The sequence below is a fragment of the Cariama cristata genome, unplaced genomic scaffold (genome assembly GCF_000690535.1).
Source record: "Cariama cristata isolate BGI_N322 unplaced genomic scaffold, ASM69053v1 scaffold16048, whole genome shotgun sequence".
Lineage (NCBI taxonomy): Eukaryota > Metazoa > Chordata > Aves > Cariamiformes > Cariamidae > Cariama > Cariama cristata.
In genome coordinates this window covers 59,810-65,809 of record NW_009631801.1, presented here as the reverse complement: position 1 = coordinate 65,809, position 6,000 = coordinate 59,810, and positions in this window count along the sequence as shown.

The following is a 6,000-nucleotide window of genomic DNA, read 5'->3' as shown; positions in this document are numbered from 1 at the left end:
CAGCAAGCAATTCAGAGCAGACTAGGGTGCATGGGTATTGAATAATATCAGAATAAGCCTTTTCTATTTTAATTATGAATGATGAGGATATACTGATTTCATGTCTGTCATGTGTGACAGAAAATGGAGACTAATTATGTGACAAAATCTAGAAATTCTCAGTTAAAAAAAAAGGCTATGTCAGGCAACTTCTGACATTTTTCCATACTCAGTATTTTTGGGTAATCTCTAACCCCTTTCCATGCAGGGTGAGGCACTGTTCTGCATCCTGTCTTGTCTTCCTTTGACGCCCTGATGCAAATGACCATTGTATGAACAGGTTGCCCAGAGATGTGCTGGAGTCTCCATCCTTGGAGATACTCAAAACCTGACTGGACGTGGCCCTGAGCACTGCTGTAGCTGCCCCTGCTTAGGCAGTCTCCTAAGGTCTTTTCCAACGTCAAAGACTCTGTGATACTGTGATCTATTCTGTGCTGTAAAGCAGATGTTCAATCTAATTCCTTTCGAGTTTTTTTCCTGGTTTCTTTGTTGTTTTCCATTGTGAAACCTCCCTTTACATGCACATAGACTATGCTCAGATGTAAAACAATCAGTAAAACTAGGATGGTATTTATCTCTCTTAATTTTAGAAGTCCATAGCAGAAGCATCTGCTGCAGAGTTTGTTGCCCTAGATGCTCCTTACAGTGTGTTGAGAGATTTTTAGGGTTATGTTCATGGGCCTATTTTTATTGTGTATTTTAAGAGAAGATGAATAACCCTTTGAAGTGACTGTTTCTCTCTGTCAGCTAAAAAGGCAGCCAAAAGTTACTATTTCAGATAATTCAAGCTATTGGAATGTTCTGGGTTGTTTCATTGAGTTTTTTCCAGTCTATTTTTCCAAAGTTTCAACTATAATTTCTGCTCACCATAGTGTCCAAACTTCATCCACTCAAAAAAACAGGTGAATGGGATACACCATTTTGTTATTAGAATAACGAAATAGCACTGGGTTATTTTTCAGTAAATTCTCATCTTTTGAGGCTTTGACCCCCAGAAATTTTCTGAAATCTCTATTTTTTTGTGTGCACTTTTCTTTCGTGGAAAAAGTCGACAAGTATAATACAGTTGTTTACATATTTTGAAATATAACAAACCCTACCTGATAGCACTGAAATGCATTGTATAAATTTATTGTATGTTTACAGTACTAGATTAAGTCTAAGTTTCACAGAGCATTGCCACTGTGAATTTTAAACTTTATTTACTTCATTTTTATCCAATGTGTGTAAATAAAGAGTGTACTGCAGGCAAGCTCTACAAGAAGTTATCTACAATAAGTGCTCTGTTATTTTGGTCTTGTGATTTCAGTAAAATGATTGCTGCAGTATTTTGATGAAATGTTTGATGGAAATGCCAGCTCAAAGCAACTGCGATGTGATCAAGTGCATAACTTAGCTAAGGAAGTTGTCACTCTCTGGTTAGAGAGTCCAACCTGTCCTGTCCAGGCAGAACACAGAGTTTCTGCTAAAAGATTATTTCTTGCACATGTCCAGCAACCACTGTGCAACCTGGCACCCACGGAGCTCCACTTGGTTTGCTTATGGACAGTTCATTTTCACGTCAAACAGACGTCTAAGGAGCTGAAGTCAGTCAGCAGGGCCCTGGAAAATTCATGTCTATGATCATGCAATATATATTTGAATAGTCTCTGCGAGCAGAGAGGCAGACAACGTTCCTGCTTGGCATGTGTGGCCAGCTCAGTATCAGCTTTTCCTTGTTGCTGTGTATGGGCAGCGTACCGTCTTGTGAAGCCACCTGCAGTCTGCGAGGAATCTTATGAGGAAAATATATCACAGGATAGCACAGGGTTGAAACAATAGTGCCTTGAGGGCTTCCCAAAAAGTTGCATGAGCTTTGAATAGCTTTTAGCCTTTTTTTAGAACTCTTAAGAAAAAATGTAATTCTCTATTAAGATAGTTTAACTTGTCTTTAGGATTTGCTCTTGCTTTTGCTTTTGCTTTGTGTGTTAGATTCAATAAGCCTTCAAAAAAGAACATGAGCTCAGCAAGCAGTTTTTCCAGGAATAATCCCTAAATTGTTAACTTTGAAAAGAAGAAAGCTCTACCAGAATTGCAAAGTGATCAAATGCAGCAACAGCATTCCACTGAGGAAAAGGTGATAGAGAAATGTCTGTCAACATTTAAACCTGGGCAGTCTTCTGCTGACCTCCTAACCCTGTTCATTAGAGCTGAATGGCCTAATAATGCGATGGTCCCTCCCAGTAACTAGCTGCGCTTCTTTTATTCAGCTGCAGAGAGATGAACGCAGGAGTGCCTTCGGGCTGTTATACAATACGGCAGGAATTTCCAAAGAATCCTCACTGCTTTTCTTTTAGGGAGGACTGATGTATATTTTGGAAAACTTAAACGTCTAACTTAAATGCACTCACACTGTCTTTTTATTTGGCGGCGGGAGGGCAATGAAAGGCTTTTCTTATGTACATCTGGAATCGCCTTTTAACTAGAAATATTTCCAAATAGCGGTAAGCCAAGTAAACACCCACTGGAAAAATTATTTTACTGCATTGCTATTCCTAGTGGATATTTTCATTGGTTTATTTATTCCAGTTCTAGTCACATCACTTGCAATTTCATAGTTGTTATTGCTTTCTATAAAGATTTTTTTTGTATATAAAACTGTGTGATGTAACCCTTTGAACACCAGCATTTGCCAGTGAATGTCAGTCCAAGGGTGGTGATTCCTCTAGTTTCCCTGTAGTCTCTGAAGACAAGCATAGCATTTCCAGTGAAGGGTAATATTGGTTAAAATTTTAATTCTTTAATTCTAAGTTTCCCTTAATTTGCTTCACTGTGTGAATGGTGTTAGCAACAAGTCATGTTTCCACACATGCTATTAATTTCTCTCCTGTTCCAAGTTCCCTGTTGTCTTCTGAAGAGTTCATAGCTACATAAATACTTAGAGAATACAGAGAAAATGATGTTGTACTGGAGCTGTCAAGCAGAAAGAAGATGCAACTACTGTCCATGACCTTCTTCCTTTGTGATGGACGTTACATAGTTCCGCTCAGTGTACCTGCAGAATTGTTTCAAATATAAACCTCAAACTGCTCTACCTCAGCCAGATTTCACTTTTTTTTTTCTCTCTTTTTTTTTTTTTTTTTTTTTTTTTTTCTGTTTGCTGTCTTGGCTTTGTCTTTTACAATGAACTTTTTCTCCATTTCCACATTACATTTATACACCTGTCATTATAGTCTCTATTGTTGCAGCCATAAAGTTACTAATGTAGAAATCTTCCTCAACTACTACTCCATTTATCTAGGATATTACAACTAACTTCCAAGGAACAAAGGAAAGCAAACTGATTTTGAATAGTCGTGCTACACATCTTACAACCTAGCTTCTAAGTATATAAACATTTTCCTTCCCTGCTTCTTCCTTAGCCACACACAAGTACAAGAACTGTACTTGGGCTTCAAGATGGACAGAGAAGTCAAGCACACACTGCTTTCTTAAAGGTAAGAAGCTTACTATTTTGGGGGGGAGGAGGAAAGTGGGAGAAGAAGAGGAATGTAATGAACTGGGTGTGACTCATAACAAGGTAAAGTATTTCACCTTTACAGGGGAAAAAAGTCTTAATTTTGCAATGCTCTGCATCCTCAGTGTTTGCAAAGATATCGAGAAAGGCAGTTACCTGTTCCCACGTTCTGCTTCCAGGACAGAGCAGCACAGTGCTTGATGGGAGCTGGGTTCCCGTTTATGGGAGGAGAATATCTCTATTGATCTAAAACATCACTCAAGAGCAGTTCAAATTCCACTGACAGAAAATCAACAGGAATTGGAAGATGTAATCCCAGCCTGGTAAGTGTGACTTTGAGGTGTTGGACTGGAGAATGGACTGGTTACTATCTAGAGGTGACTTGGTTCGAAAGAACTTGGTCCCTTGGAAGGGTAACCATGGATTAACACTGAGGCTGATTTCTGTAAGGTCTTCATCGATTTCTGGATAATGAAAGGTCAAAGTATACCAGCAAGAGGACTGAACTTCTTTGTCTGTGGTGCTGGACTGGATGAGAGAAGGAACTTTGTCTTCTTTACAGAAAAGCATGCCCTTTTATTTCTAGGAATAGCGTTTGGGTTTTCTAATTGCTCAAAAAACCCTCAAGTCAGAGTTCGGGCCTCTGATGGCTTTGGTGAATGAAGGCTGCTTAATTAAGCTTAACAGTTCCATCCACTTGGTGGGAGTTAAAAAAAGAAGCAAAAGTGAAGTTGTCAGCTATATAAATTTGTAAGTGAGGAGGCATTCCAAATGCCTTCATACCTACCTGCTCTATTAATGTGAGGGCAGATGAATGAGTAGGTATTTGGGAGAAAGAATTAAACACAGACAGCTCAAATGGTACCATTTTTCATGTGGTATTTCAAATGTGTTGTCTCATTGTTCCTCTTTATTTGGCTTCTGTAGATTTGTTAATTGTCAGACTTTAATCGGAAGTTTAATTACAGATGTAATCAGATATTTTCATGAATAAATCTACAGACTGACACACTTTGAAAGCGAAACAGCGTAGGATTGCACTGTATATTTACTTCAGCCTGAAGTACCTAATAATATAGGCAAGCAATGTATTGTAAACGATATCTTGCATTTCTTTTAGGTAGTAAGGAGATGTGGAACGTGTCTTTGGTGTCAGTTAGTTCACAGTAGCCTACCCACTGGCCAGTTTCAAACAGAGGGACTGAAGGAGATGGCTCACAAACAGTTACGCAGGGGATAATGCAAAGAGAGAGGGACGGAGGCTCTATTAAGAGCCCTCTGCTGAGGAAGACTGCAATATGAACTCTGTTCTTAATGTCCCTGTAAGAGAGGGTGTCGGAGGTGCCTTAAAACCAGAGGGAAAACGTCAATCAGAATCTGCACTTCATCAGCATCAGAGAATTCACATGGGAGTGAATGGAAACAATAAATAAAGGGTGACACACATCCATTAGAGATGAGTTTTCAGGGAACTAGTTTTAATTGCCTGGGTGATTCCTTTAAACTAGACACATCTTAGATTTAAGCAGCTGGTCAGTGATTTTGCTCTCACAGAAAACAGATGTTTCTGCACAGTGCAAGAGCAGCGGAAGGCAGTCTGGGGGTTTGAAAGCGGTAAATTCCACGGAGCTTGGAGGGAACTCGGGGCCACATCCTGCAGCCCATCGGATAAGTCCTCCTCTTGGGAGCAGTTCTGCACACAGCATGCGCTAGTCACAGCAGGCAAGGCTTATCCTCAGGATTAGCAGAAACTCAGAATTGCGTAATTTTTTCATGTTTGTAACACTTTTCTTCCTGCTAGCTGTATAAAAGGGAATTCAGTACTATCTACTGCAATCTGTTTGATTTGCATCAGAAGCTGATCTTATTTGCAGTACAAGACATAGTTGTTAGCTGCTTTGTCATAAAAAGGGTAGACGAGGAATGAGATAATATCTAGCATTACAAGCACGTAACACGAATTCTTCTGTCATTGTGGACATAAGTTACAAACTGCTTACATATTAGATGGATAATAAAGATGGGAAGTTGGGCTTAGTGAATCACCCCAAATTACATATTATATGCATCATACAGGTTTGTATGTATGAATAGCCCTGTAGTTGAGTGGTCAGGACTGTATTCAATTGCTGTAATCAGCATACAAGATCTTGGTTTTGAATTGCTAGGAGAAGGACTGGAGGTGGTCAGAGCATGTGAAGGACCAGGGACCTAGTGAGCAAATACGTTAAATTTAGCAAAAGGTCAGAGTAACACAGTGATCCATGAATGACCTCATGGTCATGAATGAGTTAGGAGACGGTGTCTCTGATTTAGCAGGTCTCTTTAATCACAAATACACATGCTTAGAAGCATTTTGCTTTCCATTTGCCACAAGCATTCTTCAGTGAACAATATGTCCTGTAAAATCTAGTTCCAGGATTTGAGGGATTTTAAAAATAATTTATTTAAATACCTAAAAGCAC